Here is a 20850-nt window from a genome sequence, read left to right as displayed (position 1 = left end):
CCTTTGTGCTCACAGATTGCCTGAGTGCATGGACAATGCGCTCTTTAACATGCTGGTGGAGGGCTGGGATGGCTTTTCTGGAAAAAAGTGTCGACTGGGTAGCTCGTAGCGTGGTACAGCGTAGTCCATCAGGGCTTTGAAAGCTTCGCTTTCAACTAACCGGTAGGGCATCATCTCTAACGAGATTAGTCTAGCTATGTGTGCGTTCAAACCCTGTGTACGCGGATGCGAGGCTAAGTACTTCCTTTTTCTAACCATAGTCTCATGTAGGGTGAGCTGGACTGGAGAGCTGGAGATCGTGGAACTAGCGGGGGTGCCGGTGGACATGGCAGACAGAGACGGTGGGAGATGGTTTTGTTGCCACCGGTGCCCTAGATGCAGTGTTTCCTACTACGAAACTGGTGATTCCCTGACCCTGACTGCTTTGGCCTGGCAAAGAAACCTGCACAGATACTGCAGGTGGTGCGGAAAATGGTGGCCCTACACTGCCGGAAGGGATGTTGCGTTGCTGACTAGCTTCATTGGCCGAGGGTGCTACAACCTTAAGGGATGTTTGGTAGTTAGTCCAGGCTTGCAAATGCATGGTGGTTAAATGTCTATGCATGCAACTTGTATTGAGACTTTTCAGATTCTGTCCTCTGCTTAAGGTAGTTGAACATTTTTGACAGATGACTTTGCGCTGATCAATTGGATGTTGTTTAAAAAAATGCCAGACTGCACTCTTTCTAGCATCGGATACCTTTTCAGGCATTGCAGACTGAGCTTTAACCGGATGGCCACGCTGTCCTCCAACAGGTTTTGGCTTTGCCACGCGTTTTGGGCAAGATACGGGCCCGGCAGATGGAACCTGTTGCGATGTTCATGCCTGCTGCGGCCCCTCCTCCTCCGCTTCAGAACTGCTGCCGCCTGCACCCTGTTCCCCCAATGGCTGCCAATCGGGGTCAAGAACTGGGTCATCTATTACCTCTTCTTGTAGCTCGTGTGCAACTTCGTCTGTGTCACCATGTCGGTCGGTGGTATAGCGTTCGTGATGGGGCAACATAGTCTCATCAGGGTCTGATTCTTGATCAGCACCCTGCGAGGGCAATGTTGTGGTCTGAGTCAAAGGACCAGCATAGTAGTCTGGCTGTGGCTGTGCATCAGTGCACTCCATGTCAGATTCAACTTGTAATGGGCATGGACTGTTAACTGCTTCACTTTCTAAGCCAGGGACGGTATGTGTAAAGAGCTCCATGGAGTAACCCGTTGTGTCGCCTGCTGCATTCTTCTCTGTTGTTGTTTTTGCTGAAGAGGACAAGGAAGCGACTTGTCCCTGACCGTGAACATCCACTAACGACGCGCTGCTTTGACATTTACCAGTTTCACGAGAGGAGGCAAAAGAGCTAGAGGCTGAGTCAGCAAGATAAGCCAAAACTTGCTCTTGCTGCTCCGGCTTTAAAAGCGGTTTTCCTACTCCCAGAAAAGGGAGCGTTCGAGGCCTTGTGTAGCCAGACGACGAACCTGGCTCCACAGCTCCAGACTTAGGTGCAATATTTTTTTTCCCACGACCAGCTGATGCTCCACCACTACCACTACCCTCATTACCAGCTGACAATGAACGCCCCCGGCCACGACCTCTTCCACCATACTTCCTCATTGTTTTAAAAACGTAAACAAACTAACGGTATTTGTTGCTGTCACACAAATTACACGGTGAGCTATAACTTCAGTATGATTTAGCTACCCCTTTACAGGTGAGTGAGACCACAACGAAAATCAGGCACAATGTTACACACTCTGTTGTTGGTGGCAACAAATGAGAGAGATGCCACACACGCAGGACTGTCACTGAAGCACAAATGTAAATATTAATCTCCCACTGATTTGATTTTTTTTTTTTTTTAAGGGAGACTTTAGGAAAAAAAATAATAGAATAAAATGATTTTTTCAGGAAGAATTTAGAAAACAAATAAAATAAAATGATTTTTTCAGGGAGAATTTAGAAAACAAATAAAACAAAAAAAGGCTTTCTATGGCCCACTGAGTGAGAGATGACGCACACAGGAGTGGCACACAAGCCCAGAGTCCAATATTTATCTCCCACTGATTGATGTAGTGATTTTTTCAGGTAGATTTTGGAACCCAAATCAAGCTAAAAAAAATAATAGGCTTTCTATGGCCCACAATTGGAGAGAGAGAGATGGCACACCCAGGAGTCAAGACTGGCACACAAGCAGAAAGGGCAATATTAATCTCCCACTGATTTGTTTTTTTTTTTTTTTTTTCAGGGAGACTTTAGGAAAAAAAAAAATAGAATAAAATAATTTTTTCAGGAAGAATTTAGAAACCAAATAGAATAAAATGATTTTTTCAGGGAGAATTTAGAAAACAAATAAAACAAAAAAAGGCTTTCTATGGCCCACTGAGTGAGAGATGACGCACACAGGAGTCAGGAGTGGCACACAAGCCCAGAGGCCAATATTTATCTCCCACTTTTTTTTTTTTGTTCCAGGGAAAATTTATAAACCCAATAAAAAAAATAATAAATAGGCTTTCTATGGCCCACTATCTGAGAGACAGAGAGAGATGGCACGCTTAGGACTGGCACACAAGCCCAAAGGCCAATATTAATCTCCCTTTTTTTTTTAAGGGAGAATTTATAAAACCAAAAAAAAAAAATAAATAGGCTTTCTATGGCCCACTATTTGTGAGAGAGATGGCACGCTCAGGACTGGCACACAAGCCCAGAGGCCAATATTAATCTCCCACTTTTTTTTTTTTTTCCAGGGAAAATTTATAAACCCAATAAAAAATAAAAAAAATAAATAGGCTTTCTATGGCCCACTATCTGAGAGAGAGAGATGGCACGCTTAGGACTGGCACACAAGCCCAAAGGCCAATATTAATCTCCCACTGATTGATTTATTGATTTTTTCAGGTAGAATTTAGAACCCAAATAAAGCAAAAAAAAAAAAAAAAAGGGCTTTCTGTGGCCCACTGAGTGAGTGATGATGCACACAGGAGTCTGGAGTGGCACACAAGGCCTGAGGCCAATATTTTTCTCCCACTGATTGATGTAGTGATTTTTTCAGGTAGATTTTATAACCCAAATCAAGCAAAAAAATAAATAGGCTTTCTATGGCCCACTGAGTGAGAGATGGCACAGACAGGGATGGCACTCTAGCAGAAATGTCAATCTTAATCTCCCACAAAAAAAAAAAAAAAACAGGGAGTGTCCTTCAATTACTATCTCCCTGCAGTAATCTCAGCCAGGTATGGCAGGCAGCAATAAGGAGTGGACTGATGCACAAATTAAATAAAAAGTGTGTACAAACCAAAAAGATAGCTGTGCAGAAAGGAAGGAACAAGAGGATTTGTGCTTTGAAAAAAGCAGTTGGTTTGCACAGCGGCGTACACACAGCAATGCAGCTATCAGAGAGCCTTCTAGGGCAGCCCAATGAGCTACAGCGCTGAGGGGGAAAAAAAAAAAAAAATGTAGCTTCCACTGTCCCTGCACACCGAAGGTGGTGTTGGGCAGTGGAAATCGCTACAGCACAAGCGGTTTGGTGGTTAATGGACCCTGCCTAACGCTATCCCTGCTTCTGACGAAGCGGCAGCAACCTCTCCCTAAGCTCAGATCAGCAGCAGTAACATGGCGGTCGGCGGGAACGCCCCTTTATAGCCCCTGTGACTCCGCAGACAGCAAGCCAATCACTGCAATGCCCTTCTCTAAGATGGTGGGGACCAGGACGTATGTCATCACGCTGCCCACACTCTGCGCTTACCTTCATTGGCTGAGAAATGGCGCTTTTCGCGTCATTGAAACGCGACTTTGGCGCGAAAGTCGCGTACCGCATGGCCGACCCCGCACAGGGGTTGGATCGGGTTTCATGAAACCCGACTTTGCCAAAAGTCGGCGACTTTTGAAAATAAACGACCCGTTTCGCTCAACCCTACACATAGTATATTGCCCAGCCACGTAGTATATTGTCCAGCCACATAGTATATTGCCCAGTCACGTAGTATATTGCCCAGCTACGTAGTATATTGCACAGCGACGTAGTATACAGCACAGAGCCACATAGTATACAGCACAGACACGTAGTATATTGCCCAGTCACATAGTATATTGCCCAGCCACATAGTATATTGCCCAGCCACATAGTATATTGCCCAGTCACGTAGTATATTGCCCAGTCACGTAGTATATTGCCCAGTCACATAGTATATTGCCCAGTCACATAGTATATTGCCCAGTCACATAGTATGTTGCCCAGTCACATAGTATACAGCACAGAGCCACGTAGTATATTGCCCAGCCACGTAGTATATTGCTCAGTCACGTAGTATATTGCCCAGCGACGTAGTATATTGTACAGTGACGTAGTATACAGCACAGAGCCACGTAGTATACAGCACAGCCACGTAGTATACTGCCCAATCACGTAGTATATTGGCCAGTCACGTAGTATATTGCCCAGCCACGTAGTATAGTGCCCAGCCACGTATGTAACAGGTTAAAAAAGAGTTAAAATAAAAAATAAACATATACTCACCTTCTGAGGGAGCCCTTGTAGTCATGCCGCCTGTGTGCGGTGCAGGCGGCAGCTTCCGGTCCCAGGGTTGGTATGAGCGCCGAACCTGTGATGACGTCGCGGTCACATGACTGTGACGTCATGGAAGGTCCTTCTCGCATACCATCCTTGGCCCCGGAACATGCCGCTTGCACTGCCGAGGAGAGGACGCGACAGCCGAGGGTGAGAATAACCTTTTTTTAAATTATTATTATTATTTGTAACATTAGATTGTTTTACTATTGATGCTGCATACGCATCATCAATTGTAAAAAGTTACACCGCGGCCCATTAACGCTGGCATTAACCCTGTGTGAGCGGTGACTGGAGGGGAGTATGCGGGCGCCAGGCACTGACTGCGGGGAGTAAGGAGCGGCCATTTTCTTCCAGACTGTGCCCGTCGCTGATTGGTCATGGCTGTTTTGCCGCGACCAATCAGCGACTTGGATTTTCATGACAGACAGAGGCCGCGACCAATGAATATCTCTGACAGACAGACAGACGGAAGTGACCCTTAGACAATTATATAGTAGATGGATCCCTCAGGGGTTTTATCTGAATCAAGTGCTCAGCGCAAAGCACAGGATAAATGTGATTCAAAATGTTATGTAAAATGTTCCCATTAAAAGCTTCAAATCAATCAACAAAAATAACAAGTCCCCAGTGAGGTCCGTTACTAGTAGCACAAAGGCTTTATGTCTCCCATGTGAAAAAAAAGAAAACCAGCAAATTCTGTGCTCCAAAATCCTAATGCTCCACTCCCTTTTGAGCTCCATAATGTGCCTAAACTATATTTAGTGCCAACATGTTTGGAATTTCTGTAGCGAAAAAAGCATGCTTAAAGGGATCCTGTCAGCAGGATTATGCATAGTATCCTACAGTGTCAGGTTGGCCCCATTATACTGATTACAATGATACCTGGTGATGAAATCCATCTTGTGGCTGCGATCTGCTGACAGGATCCCTTTAATTCACAGGGTGCGTGTCTCCAGAAGTAAGAGTTGGGCAAAATGTACTGGTCACTACAACAAACTAGGCACTACAATTGCTACAATGACAAATTTGCAATTTTGCTAACAATATCCACTGCTGCTCGTTTCTGGAAAACACCGATGGAGTCAAAATTGTCACTACACCTGCAGATAAATTCCCATAGGGGTGCAGTTTCCAAAATGGGGTCACTTGATGGAGGCTTCTGCTCTTCTGACACTTAGGGCCTGCGTCAGACTTGAGCACCTTGGGCTCACCAGAGAAAATCATTCTTGGGGCCCACTATGTAGCTACATAGAAATAAATACAGGACCATCAATTATGCGGTTAAACACGCTAATATAAGGGTATAATTTAATGTAGTACACGTCTTAATGTTATAGCAGGGCTTGCTGTAGTGCCCTCATAGAATATAATGTAGCCCACACATAGAATGTAACATAGCCACCTTATAGTATAATGCAGCACCCCCTCATAAAATATAATGTAGCCCCCCTCATAGAATATAATGTAGCCCCTCTCATAGAATATATTGTGGCCCCCACATAGAATATAATGAAGCCCCCTCATAGGGTGTAATGCAGCCTCCCTCATAGAATATAATGCAGCTCTTCTTTTCCCTCAAGTCTCGCCCCATGTGTGGCTGTACAGTACAGTACAGCCTCAGATGGGGCATTGAAGGGGAAGAAGGCACCGCGCCGAAACGCGCATTGGGGCTTCAGGTAGCGTGGTCTCCCCAGGTAATATGACTGTTTAGCTTACTCTCATCTATCCACTCACCAGCGATCTTGGCTTTGCTATGCATGTTTGAGTAACATATCGCACTTATGCTGTTTTGATTATATATATATCCCTTTGCATCATAATGGGCCATTGCGATTGTAATACTATATTGCACAATGCACTTGCACTTTCTGTAGTGAATATATGGTTATGATCTGGTATGTACACTTGGAATACTATTTACCTGGTGGTCTCTACACTGCCTTTTGTTTGGTGATCATTGTCATCTTTTATCATCCCTTTAATTTACACATAATCTGTTTTTATTGGTTATTTAATAAAGATTCTGATATTTTTACTTGGTTCGTGTAGTGCTGTTTCTTTAGGTTTTTCTGGTTACTTCTTGTTGCACTGAACCTCTATTTATATATCTGAGCACCTCTGGTATCTTGGTTGGTTGTGCATGTATGGTCTGGTATATATGATTCACATATAAGGTATCAGCATACTAGGTAGAAATTGCACAACAAATTTTATGGTCCATTTTCTCCTGCTACTTTTATGAAAATAAAAAGTGTGGAACTAAAGCAACATTTTTTGTAGGAAAAATGTGATTTTTTTTTATTTTCACGGCTCAACGTTATAAAATTTTTGTGAAGCACCTACAGGTTCAAGATACTCACCACTCCTTGAGGGGTGTAGTGTCTAAAATGGGTCACTTTTGGGGATTTCCAATGTTTAGGCACATCAGGGAATCTGCAAACACCACAGGGTGTTGGCTAACTATTCCAGACAATTTTGCACTCAAAAATATTTCCAAAAGTCAAATATTGCTCCTACCCTTCCAAGCCTCGTGGTGCACCCATATAGTAGTTTTCCACCATATATGGAGAATCAGTGCACTTAGGAGAAGTTTCACAACGAATTGTACGGTCCATTTTCTCCTGTTAACCTTGTGAAAATGTAAAGTTTGAGGTCAAACTAACATTTTTATTAGAAAAATTTAAATTTTCATTTTTTCTTCCATATTGCTTTAATTCTTGTTAAACACTTAAAGGGTTAATGTCATGCCCTCAGCCGCAGGTCCGGTCTCCACTGCGCAGGGAGGCCGGCGCCTATTACACAGCTTTGCTCACCCTGTCCATGGCTCCAGACGTTCAGCGGCTCCTTTCTCTGCTAAGAACCTGCATCCTCTTGGCAGGTATCCTGGAAATGCTCTTAGGAGCCGCGCCCCGCTTCCTGCACATACTTAAAACAGCAGGACACCTGTTCGCTATTAGTGCTGTGTGTCATGATGCTCTGTGCATAAAAAGCACCCTCCCCTTATGGGAGGTGCCTGGGCAACGTGTTCATTCTCTGGATAGTTGCCCCAGCTTCAGGCCACACTCTGCTGTGCTCTGCACCTTAATGATACCTCTATTTTCACAGAGTCCTCTTCTGGCGATTCCCATCCTGGACTCCTCTGGTCTCTCCGATTCCCACTCCAAGTTGTCTTGCCTCTTCTCACGGAACCCTCCTGACCCAGCTACCGGTGGGATCAACCTTTCTGGACTTCATGGAGCTCCTAGGATTCTCTCCACCAGCAGGCCCAAGTATTCTACTGTGTTGCTAGATTGTCAGTACGGGTCGTCCTCTGGTCCTCGTTTTGTGGCATTCAGGCCACCTGGTGTGACGGGGGAATCCCTGTATAGGGGTACACCTAGCCCGGTGCTCCACTACGTGGTACAGTGTTATGATCCAGAGGTTCTTTCCCTCTGACTCAGTTTTCCTTTTAGTTTTTACTTTGTTAATAAATAGCTTTTGGTTTATGAGATCCACTCTCCTGTCTCTCCTGAGTATCGGGTATACAGCCGCCACTAGGGTTGAGCGAAACGGATCGTCCATTTTCATAAGTCGCTGACTTTTGGCAAAGTCGGGTTTCATGAAACCCGACCCGATCCTTGTGTGGGGTCGACCATGCGGTATGCGACTTTTGCGCCAAAGTCGCGTTTCAATGATGCAAAAAGCGCCATTTCTCAGCCAATGAAGGTGGACGCAGAGAGTGGGCAGCGTGATGACATAGGTCCTGGTCCCCAACATCTTAGAGAAGGGCATTGCAGTGATTGGCTTGCTGTCTGCGGCATCACAGGGGCTATAAAGGGGCGTTCCCGCCGACCGCCATCTTAGTGCTGCTGATCTGAGCATAGGGAGAGGTTGCTGCCGCTTCGCCAGAAGCAGGAATAGCGTTAGGCAGGGTACATTAACCCCGAAACCGCTTGTGCTGTAGCGATTTCCACTGTCCAACACCACCTTTTGTTTGCAGGGACAGTGGAAGCTACATTTTTTTTTCCTCAGCGCTGTAGCTTATTGGGCTGCCCTAGAAGGCTCCCTGATAGCTGCATTGCTGTGTGTATGCCGCTGTGCAAACCAACTGCTTTTTTCAAAGCACAAATCCTGTTGTTCCTTCCTTTCTGCACAGCTATCATGTTTGTTTGTCCACAATTTTGATTTAATTTGTGCAGCAGTCCACTCCTTGTTATTGCTGCCTGCCATACCTTGCTGAGATTACTGCAGGGAGATAGTAATTGTAGGACAGTCCCTTTTTTTTTTTTTTCGTTACATCTCTTCAAGCCACTTTCTGCCACAGAAAATAGACTAATACAGTGGCCCACATTTATTCACTAGTCTCCCTGAATAAAAAAAAAGGGTGCAAATTAAAATTGGCAAATCTGCATCAGTGGCAGTCCTGTGTGTGGCATCTGTGTCTCATTTTCAGACACAGAAAACACACAGTCTAACAGTGGGCCTGATTTCTTGCCAATTCTCCCAGAAATAAAAAAAAAAAATAGTGGGAGATTAATATTGGCATTTGTGCTTGAGTGCCAGTCGTGTGTGCCATCTCTCTCAAATTGTGGGGCACAGAAAGCCTAGTGTCTATAGTACTGTTTTTTGTTTGTTTTTTAATTCTCCCTTAAAAAAAAAAAAATAGTGGGAGATTAATATTGGCATTTGTGCTTGAGTGCCAGTCGTGTGTGCCATCTCTCTCAAACTGTGGGGCACAGAAAGCCTAGTGTCTAATACTGTTTTATTTTTATTTTTTTTAAATTCTCCCTGAAAAAAATAAATAGTGGGAGATTAATATTGGCATTTGTGCTTGAGTGCCAGTCGTGTGTGCCATCTCTCTCAAATTTTGAGGCACAGAAAGCCTAGTGTCTATGATACTGTTTTTTTTTTTTAATTCTCCCTTAAAAAAAAAAAAAAAAAAATAGTGGGAAATTAATATTGGCATTTGTGCTTGAGTGCCAGTCGTGTGTGCCATCTCTCTCAAATTGTGGGGCACAGAAAGCCTAGTGTCTATAATACTGTTTTTTTTTTTTTTTTTAATTCTCCCTTAAAAAAAATAAATAGTGGGAGATTAATATTGACATTTGTGCTTGAGTGACAGTCCTGCGTGTGTGGCATCTCTCTCATTTTGTGCCACAGAAAACCTAGTGTGTAACATTGTGCCTGATTTTCCTTGCAGTCTCTACGGCCGATAAAGGGATATCTAAATCCTACAGAAGTTAGAGTTCACCTTGTAAGTTGTTTTACAGTAACAAATACCGTTACTTTGGTTACGTTTTGCAAACAAGTCTAGTGGAAGAGGTCGTGGCCGTGGGCGGTCATTGCCAGCCGGTAATGATGGTAGTGGTGGTGGAGCATCAGGTGGTCGTGGCAAAAGCAATATAGCACCTAAGTCTTGAGTTGAGGAGCCAGGTTCGTCGTCTGGCTACACAAGGCCTCGAACGCTCCCTTTTCTGGGAGTAGGAAAACCACTTTTAAAGCCGGAGCAGCAAGAGCAAGTTTTGGCTTTCCTTGCTGACTCAGCCTCTAGCTCTTTTGCCTCCTCTTCTGAAACTGGTAAATGTAAAAGCAGCGCGTCGTTAGTGGATGTTCACGGTCAGGGACAAGTCGCTTCCTTGTCCTCTTCAGCAAAAACAACAACATAGAAGGATATGTCAGGCGACACAACGGGTTACTCCATGGAGCTCTTTACACATACCGTTCCTGGGTTAGAAAGTGAAACAGTTAACAGGCCATGCCCATTACAAGTTGAATCGGACATGGAGTGCACAGATGCACAGCCACAGCCAGATTACTATGCTGTTCCTTTGACTCAGACCACAACATTGCCCTTGCAGTGTACTGATCCAGTATCAGACCCTGATGAGACTATGGTGCCCCATCACGAACGCTATACCACCGGCTTACACGTTGACACAGACGAAGTTGCACACGAGATAGAAGAGGAGGTCATAGATGACCCAGTTGTTGACCCCGATTGGCAGCCATTGGGGGAACAGGGTGCAGGCGGCAGAAGTTCTGAAGCGGAGGAGGAGGGGCCGCAGCAGGCATCAACATCGCAACAGGTTCCATCTGCCGGGCCCGTATCTGGCCCAAAGCGCGTGGCAAAGCCAAAACCAGTTGGAGGACAGCGTGGCCATCCGGTTAAAGAAGCTCAGTCTGCAATGCCTGAAAAAGTATCCGATGGTAGAAAGAGTGCAGTCTGGCATTTTTTTAAACAACAACCAAATGATCAGCGCAAAGTCATCTGTCAAAAATGTTCAACTACCTTAAGCAGAGGTCAGAATCTGAAAAGTCTAAATACAAGTTGCATGCATAGACATTTAACCACCATGTATTTGCAAGCCTGGACTAACTACCAAACGTCCCTTAAGGTTGTAGCACCCTCGGCCAATGAAGCTAGTCAGCAACGCTACATCCCTTCCGTCACTGTAAGCCCACCATTTCCCGAACTACCTGCAGTATCTGTGCAGGTTTCATTGCCAGGCCAAAGCAGTCAGGGTCAGGAAATCACCAGTTTCGTAGTAGGAAACACTGCATGTAGGGCACCGGCAAGAATACCGTCTCCAACCGTCTCTCAGTCTGCCATGTCCACCGGCACCCCCGCTAGTTCCACGATCTCCAGCTCTCCAGTCCAGCTCACCCTACATGAGACTCTCGTTAGAAAAGGGAAGTACTCATCGTCGCATCCGCGTACACAGGGTTTGATCGCCCACATTGCTAGACTAATCTCGTTAGAGATAATGCCCTACCGGTTAGTTGAAAGCGAAGCTTTCAAAGCCCTGATAGACTACGCTGTACCATGCTACGAGCTACCCAGTCGACACTTCTTTTTGAGAAAAGCCATCCCAGCCCTCCACCAGCATGTTAAAGAGCGCATTGTCCATGCACTGAGGCAATCTGTGAGTACAAAGGTGCACCTGACAACAGATGCATGGACCAGTAGGCATGGCCAGGGATGTTACGTGTCCATCACAGCACACTGAGTGAATGTGGTGGATGCAGGGTCCACAGGGGACAGCAATATTGGGACAGTTCTGCCTAGCCCACGGTTTAGGAAACAGTTGGCTGTAGCCGTTCGCCCCCCCTCCTCCTCGTCCTCCAGCAGAAGCGAGAGCTCATCCACAGACCGCAGTCGCACAACCACTCCATCCGCAGCTGCCACTGTTGCACACCAGGTGTCCCATTATGGGGCAGCTACTGGCAAGCGTCAGCAGGCTGTATTGGCAATGAAGTGTTTGGGCGACAACAGACACACCGCGGAAGTTCTGTCCGAGTTCTTGCAGAAAGAAACGCAGTCGTGGCTGGGCACTGTACATCTTGAGGCAGGCAAGGTAGTGAGTGATAACGGAAGGAATTTCATGGCTGCCATAGCCCTTTCCCAATTGAAACACATTCCTTGCCTGGCTCACACCTTAAACCTGGTGGTGCAGTGCTTTCTGAAAAGTTATCCGGGGTTATCCGACCTGCTCCTCAAAGTGCGCAGACTTTGCTCGCATATCCGCCGTTTGCCCGTACACTCCAGCCGTATGCAGAACTATCAGAGGTCTGAACCTTCCCCAGCATCGCCTAATCATCGACGTTGCAACAAGATGGAACTCAACACTGCACATGCTTCAGAGACTGTGCGAACAGAGGCGTGCTGTTATGTATTTGTGGGAGGATACACATACATGGGCAGGCAGTTGGATGGCAGACATGGAGTTGTCAGGTGTGCAGTGGTCGAAGGTACAAGACATGTGTCAAGTCCTTCAGTGTTTTGAGGAATGCACATGGCTGGTTAGTGCAGACAACACCATAATAAGCATGAGCATCCCCCTAATGCGTCTGCTGATGCAAAGTTTGACGCACATAAAGGAGCAGGCGTCTGCAGCAGAGGAAGAGGAAAACCTTGATGACAGTCAGCCATTGTCTGGTCAGAGCAGTGTGCAGGACGAGGTAGCGGGCGAACAGGAGGAGGAGGACGAGGAGGATGATGGGGATGAGTATTTTTTGAATGAGGAAGCTTCTCCGGGGCCAATGGAAATTGGTGGCGTGGCAAGGCCGGGTTCTGGTTTTTTGAGGGACACAAGTGACGTAGATTTGCCTGTAACTGCCCCTCAACCCAGCACAACCGCAGATTTGAGAACTGGAACTTTGGCCCACATGGCGGATTATGCCTTACGTATCCTCAAAAGGGACCCACGCATTATTAAAATGATGACCGATGACGATTACTGGTTGGCCTGCCTCCTTGATCCTCACTATAAAGGCAAATTGCAAAATATTATGCCACATGAGAACCTGGAACAAATATTAGCAACCAAACAATCAACTCTTGTTGACCGTTTGATTCAGGCATTCCCAGCACACAGCGCCGGTGATGGTTCTCACACGAGCTGCAGGGGGCAGCAGACCAGAGGTGTTAGAGGTGCACAAATCAGAAGTGATGTTGGACAGAGGGGTTTTCTGACCAGGTTGTGGAGTGATTTTGCTATGACCGCAGACAGGACAGGTACTGCAGCATCAATTCAAAGTGACAGGAGACAACATTTGTCCAGTATGGTTACAAACTATTTTTCATCCCTTATCGATGTTCTCCCTCAACCGTCATTCCCATTTGATTACTGGGCATCCAAATTAGACACCTGGCCAGAATTGGCAGAATATGCATTGCAGGAGCTTGCTTTCCCAGCAGCTAGTGTGCTATCAGAAAGAGTATTCAGTGCTGCTGGTTCAATATTAACCAAAAAAAGGACTCGTCTGGCTACCCAAAATGTTGATGATCTAACCTTCATTAAAATGAACCACTCATGGATTTCAAATTATTTTGCCCCACCTTTCCCGGCTGACACCTAGCTTTCCTATGAAAAGGTCTTGCTTGTGGACTGGTCTGACTGAGTTTTCCAATCTCGTAATTTGCAGCAGCTGTTTGTCCAGCATATGACATGTTTACACCTTCCTAAATGGGCAAACTCCCCCCACGGGGCCGTGGTCTCGCCACTTGGTGCAAGCACCCGTGAGAGTGCCGTTTGTCTGAAGAGGTGGGTGTGCACGCTTTTGGTCGACGGCACTGCCACTGGGTCCCTCATGGTACAATAAAGTGTCTCTGGCGGTGGTGGCGCACAACCAACGTCAGACACACCGTTGTAACATGAGGGGCCCTGGGCCTGTACCACCGGCCACAAGAGAGTTCCCCCCAGCTCAAACATTGCTCTACCACTTGCACAATTATCTCTCACAGTTCCACCAATGTTTAGTCTATGCGCTGACATCCTTCAATGCCTGGCACTGACAATACCAATGTGTTGACATGTATGATGCTACTTAAAATAGTCAGGGGCACTGTCCTATATTTACACCAGTAAATACTTAGTGCCAAATTACTAGGTCTGAAACTCAGCAGAGGAGCCCACCCCTGTACCTAAGTATGCCACCCTTTTGTTTTTTGGTTTTGTTGTATTGCGAGACATTAACATCTATTTATTTTTTGGGAGTACTAACTGTCAGACACTCCTTACAATAGGCCTCCGCTGACAACACCAATGCTGCCTGTGTACCCCTGCAAGATAATTCCAAGTGCATAGAGTCTACTTTTGTTATGTTAGGCCTACTAAGTCTGTCTGCGGTCCATAATAGAAATTGTCCTTCACTGACCACACCACTGCTGCCCGTGTACCCCAGGAACCTATTTTAAAGTGCCTACAGCCTACTTTTCTTATGTTAGGCCTACTAAGCCTGTCTGCGGTCCCTCCTTCCAATAGTCCTCCACTGACCAGACCAATGCTGGCCGTGTACCCCTGGAACCTATTTTAAATTGCATAGAGCATCCTTTTTTTAATTGTAGGCGTACTAACTCTGTCTGCAGTCCATAATAGAAATTGTCCTTCATTGACCACACCACTGCTGCCCGTGTACCCCTGGAACCTATTTTAAAGTGCCTACAGCCTACTTTTATTATGTTAGGCCTACTAAGCCTGTCTGCGGTCCCTCCTTCCAATAGTCCTCCACTGACCAGACCAATGCTGGCCATGTACCCCTGGAACCTATTTTAAATTGCATAGAGCATCTTTTTTTTAATTGTAGGCGTACTAAGTCTGTCTGCGGTCCATAATAGAAATTGTCTTTCACTGACCACACCACTGCTGCCCGTGTACCCCTGGAACCTATTTTAAAGTGCCTACAGCCTACTTTTCTTATGTTAGGCCTACTAAGCCTGTCTGCGGTCCCTCCTTCCAATAGTCCTCCACTGACCAGACCAATGCTGGCCATGTACCCCTGGAACCTATTTTAAATTGCATAGAGCATCTTTTTTTTTTAATTGTAGGCGTACTAAGTCTGTCTGCGGTCCATAATAGAAATTGTCTTTCACTGACCACACCACTGCTGCCCGTGTACCCCTGGAACCTATTTTAAAGTGCCTACAGCCTACTTTTCTTATGTTAGGCCTACTAAGCCTGTCTGCGGTCCCTCCTTCCAATAGTCCTCCACTGACCAGACCAATGCTGGCCGTGTACCCCTGGAACCTATTTTAAATTGCATAGAGCATCCTTTTTTAATTGTAGGCGTACTAAGTCTGTCTGCCGTCCATAATAGAAATTGTCCTTCACTGACCACACCACTGCTGCTTGTGTACCCCTGGAACCTATTTTAAAGTGCCTACAGCCTACTTTTCTTATGTTAGGCCTACTAAGCCTGTCTGCGGTCCCTCCTTCCAATAGTCCTCCACTGACCAGACCATTGCTGGCCGTGTACCCCTGGAAACTATTTTAAATTGCATAGAGCATCCTTTTTTTAATTGTAGGCGTACTAAGTCTGTCTACGGTCCATAATTGAAATTGTCCTCCACTGACCAGACCAGACTGGAACCTAGTTGAAAGTGCATAGAGCCTACTTTTTTTCTTTATTTTATATTTATAAAGCCCAGATGAACTACGCTGTACCACGGTACGAGCTACCCAGTCGACACTTCTTTTGCGAGAAAAGGCATCCCAGCCCTCCACCAGCATGTAAAAGTCTGCATTGTCCATGCACTAAGGCAATCTAAGAGTAGAAAGGTGCACCTGACAACAGATGCATGGACCAGTAGGCATGTCCACGGAAGGTTACGGGTCCATTACGGCGCACTGGGTTAATGTGGTGGATGCATGGTCCACACGGGACAGCCTACTAAGTCTGTCTGCAGTCCCTAATTCAAATTGTCCTCCGCTGACCACACCAATGCTGCCTGTGTACCCCTATAACCTTTTTTAAACTGCATTGAGCCAAATTTTTTGTTTAAGGCCTACTACCTGTGTCTGTCTGCGCCACTCAATACAGCTGTCCTCCTCTGAAAAAAGCTGAGCGTCAATTGTCTAGTTTTCAGCCTATAGGAATTTGAAAACTGAATTGGGGCTACTACTTCGGTAGGGCCTACTAACGGTGTCTGCCGCTCCAAGGTGTTCTCCTGGTAGCATTTCCTGAGCTTCAATTTTCAGGCTCTCGTTGAAGAGTTTTTTAATTTAAAAACTGCAGTGGGCCTACTTGTTTGGTTGGGTTCTAGAAACGGTGTCTGCCGCTCCAAGGTGTTCTCCAGGTTGCCTTTCCTTAGCTTCAATTTTGAGGCTCTCGTTAAATTTTGTAATATAACAATGCATTTGACCTACTTGTTTTGTTGGCCCTACTAACGGTGTCTGCCGCTCCTTGATGTTCTCCACCAGTGCCGCCTGTTCACTTCTGTTTCCAATTTTGTACTGCATTTAGCCTACTTACTGATTTGGGCCTACTCACTGTGTCAGCCTCTCATTACAGTTATCCTCCACTGAACAAAGCAATGCCCCCTGGTTAGTCCTGTTACCAATTTTGAACTGCATTTAGCCCACTTTATTCTTTGGGCCTATATCTGTGTTTCCTCCTCATCCTGCCCATTGCCCAGCCAGTGATAGATGAGTCTGCTGGGACATTGCCGCAGACCACTACATTCCCCTTGCACGCTACACAGTCAGAATCTGACCCTGCTGAAATTCAGGTTCCCCTTCCCACATACTATACCACCTTACAAGGGGACAAAGAGGAAGGTGAAGATGAAAGTGCAAGTTCCATCATCAGGTGGGGGGGCATACTCGTTGGTGACGTCACTGGCACAGGGCCCCTCATAGTATGCAAAAGTGTCGCTGCCGGTGGGAGGCGCCCCCGCCGTGCAAACACACCGCCGTACTTTGAGGGGCCCTGTGCCAGTGCCAATGCCAACGAGTGGGCCCCCCCTGCTTGCGAAACCCGACTCGACTCTAAAAAAAACAATCTCAGAATTACTGGGACACATTGAAGCGCTCTAGAGTTATTACCACATACAGCAACATTGGTCGGAATTGAAAAATTCGGCCTGATCAGGAAGGTGAAAACAGGCACTGTCGCGAAAGGGTTAATGTTCCCTCGGAGGTAACATTTCCTTTTCCATTGCTATATGATATCCAGTCTTCCAACCCGAATAGACATATTGAATACTTTAGATCTGAATATGACTTTAATAAATAATTTTCTATAGACTTGCTCAGAAATCACAAAATGAAAAATTCATCTCTTAGCAGCTTCAATGTAAAACCAGAGCTGGGTCTCCGGTACATTTAATAATCCGTTTTTGATGCGCAGGGCTCTCATAGACACTTAGAAGCCAGCATGGCCTTTTGTCGTGTTGCGAGCATGGTCTGTTCCTTTGTGACTCTAGTCCCATGTGTCTTTGTCTGTCCTATTGTAAATTGTATTAGATTACTAGATTGTCTGCCAAAACTGCCTGACATGAGATTGATTTCAACTCTCCCAAGGTGTTTGAGGTTACCTGGACTTGTTACAGAACATTCAGTCATTCCTAAGGATATATGAGATACTTAAGAGTCTAATTAGGTGGTTAGTGTTAGCTGTTTCCTAATATCTCAGGCTTGTTTCTGCATTGTATATAACTCATGTATTACTTGTAATGATCATTTTTAGGCTTTCTGAAAAACTCAAGTGTTATTGGCATCTATGTTTTGTGGAGTTTTTTGTGCGTGGACAGATTTTACTTTGAAGTCTATGATATAGTGTATACAATGCATTACAAACGTGCTTTGTTCTTGGTTAGTGGGGTTTGTTTTTCTTAAATTTTTCCTTTAAATGTAATTTTGCCCATAAGCTTCTATAGTCTGTAGGAAATGAAAAATGGCACTTATACATATTACAAAAATTTGCCTTTTTTTCATTCATTTTAGAACACCAAAAAATGTGACTATGCAGGAAGCCTAACAGTATGTGCACACAAAGTCTTCAAGATGCCACCAACATTGCTTTAGGAAAAGGCTGACAGACTTTTTTTTTCAAAGGGGCTTCGCCTGTAGTTTTAATGTCATTTAAACTATAACTAGCCAGCTGTTCCCTGGAGGAAACCTGTAGGGAAGAGAGCCAAGCTAACGGTCTCTCTTGCACGTCTGGGCCAGAATTGCCGGGGCTGTCACCATTGTTGCAGGGGAAAGAGATTTCTGACCGGAGCAGTTCAGGACATCTGACTGATGGGGGCTGGTCCGACATAAATAGCAGTCTGAGTGGGAAGATGGGACACTTGGCAGGGAACGCGCTTGTGAGCAGTGAGATGGTTGACTTCTTCTCAACGGACCCACGCCAGCTAGCTGTGCCTGTATTCCCAGCTAGCGAGACTGCCGACACTTCCTACCCTCAGCCCAGAGAGACTTCCGCATCGGGTAGTGACCAGGATAGAGTGCATACCTTTGCTCTGCTCACCATCATGGAGACACTGCGTAGTCCCTTCCTTGCGGTGCCTGCTAAGGACCGGCCTGTGCCTGTGGCTGTGTCCGCTGGACTGTGTGCTTCTACTGCGGCCTTGTCTACTGAACTTTCTGCATCTTTCACTGTGCCACCGACCATCATCTGTACCCCATCATGTGCCCGGATCATTAGACCACGTGCCAAAGGACCCGGAAGATTCATCATCGCAAGGAGACAGTGCATCTCCCATCTGCGGTACTGGATCGGAGACATCTCGCGCCGCCTGCGTCGCCTCCAAGGGATCTTCCAGCCACCTTCCTCCACCACACAGAGACTGATAAGTTAACATGTTTTTACCTTCTGAATTTGACTTTCCCCATCCACAAGTTTACACCCTTTATCCCCTGCTTGCAATGTCACTGTTTGATATAATAGAACCTGTTGATCCTTGCTCTGCCTCCTGTGTGTCACTGCATCCTACGCACCTAACAAACTACAAACCACCCATAGAATGAACATACTACTTTTATCTGCTTCACTACTTCTGATCCCTCAGGCAGTTAAAAGAACCTGGAATCCAGCTGAAAAACTCATTGTGTTTATTGACACCTCTGCATTATTAACTAGGCTTAATGTCACCTTACAATAGCAAGGTGATATTACCCCCTTATTACCCCTGCTTACAGTTGCACCTTTTCTGGGGTGGCTGGGGGTAGATGATTTTAGCCAGGGGGCCAATAACTATGGTCTCTCTCTAGGCTATAAACATCTGTCCTCAGTCACTGGCTTTCCCTCTCTGGCAGAGACAATTGTGTGGGAGCCCACAACAGTTCTTTCCATGATTTTATTCTTTCATTTAACACCTACAGCTCCACAATTTTATACACATATACTACTAACACTATTAGTAAGGGACATATATAAATCTAACGGATATGCTATGGTTTACTGTATATAAACCATGTCTCATACCCTGTCGGCTTCTGCAATGACATTGCAGAAGCCGACAATTGAATTATCGGCTATTCTGCTCCCTAACTCTCTATGAAATACAAATATATATATATATATATATATATATATATATATATATATATTTGCTCTTACTGAGTGTATTGGGGGACACTCGCTTAGCACGGGATTCACGTACACGGGCACTGTTTTTTTCCAAACAAAACAGTCCACATGGTTTATTATGGCATCATAAACCACAGAAATATAAACAATAAGCAAACAGTCTTTGCATCAATCTTCACATTAACAGGTTGCAGCAACTAATCACGCTGGTCCTCCTCTGACCAGTTGCCGTGGGTTACCACACAGTTCATATTACAGGTTGCAGCAACTAAACACGCTGGTCCTCCTGACCAGTTGCCGTGGGTTACCACACAGTTCATTTAACATATGAAGCACCAACAATCAATGGTACCTTCTGGGAGCTCCTGCTCCACCTGCTGACTCATTGTCAGTCCTCACTCTTCTGGGAAAGCTGCCAAACGGGGATCACCAACTTGCCGGGTCGGCACACATAGTCAGTCCAGACCCACCGAGGACTGTAGCTTCCCCACACAGTAGCTGACACTGGCTCTGCAGATCCTGGTCCTCACCTCGTGCTATTCAGGGATCCGGTCCTACTCCCAGGACCTCCCAACACCCAGGTTGCTCAGGTTCATACAGGTGGCCAGCTCAGTGTCACTGTGCGTTGCTCAGGGATCCGGTCCTACTCCCAGGACCTTGCACCCGTACCATCCAGGTCTGCACACTCAAACCACACAGGACCCCTCTGCAGTGTCCAGCCAGGACACATGGAAGTCTGTCCAGACTTGCAGCCTCCCAAACACTCACTACCATGTGCTAACACACCTCCTTTAGGTAGCCTGTAACCACACCCACAGGTGAGGTAACATCACATGCACTGGTCACATGATCATGACATCACTGCAGTTCCTCAAACACCTGCAGGGAAAAAGATACAGTGAGCACCCCCACTCAGAGTGAGGCATGTGGGTAGCCAGACCCTCCCATCTCTCATAGCTACCCGCAACCCGGACCCAGGTGCACTAAATGACATCTTCAGTGCTCACGTGCTCTAACGACGATACTCCGGGTTGCATCGCAGGGAGCATCCATCCCTGTGACACATACCTACCATTAACCACAATACCAGACACTGTCTCACCATCACATCCATGCACACAATTGCCACGCACGGCCTCAATACGCCTCCGTGTGCATACTGGGGAGACCATGCAGCGCCCCCTACCTGTTACAGGGGTCACTGCCTCACAATATATATTATATACACAATATATATATATACACAATATATATATATATACACGTGTCACTGACATATATATATATATATATACAGTATATATATACTGTGTTTACCTATACTATGGGTATACATTTATTTTATCTATTCTACTCAAACCTGTCAGTGTGATTTTACTGTACACCGCACTGAATTGCCGGCTTTTCGAAAGGACACCGGTGCGTATTTCTCGCAAGTCACACTGATGGTCCATGTGGTGTGCAAGTTTTT

The sequence above is a fragment of the Ranitomeya imitator genome, chromosome 9, assembly GCF_032444005.1.
Source record: "Ranitomeya imitator isolate aRanImi1 chromosome 9, aRanImi1.pri, whole genome shotgun sequence".
NCBI classification, from domain to species: domain Eukaryota; kingdom Metazoa; phylum Chordata; class Amphibia; order Anura; family Dendrobatidae; genus Ranitomeya; species Ranitomeya imitator.
This window is presented reverse-complemented; position numbering follows the sequence as displayed.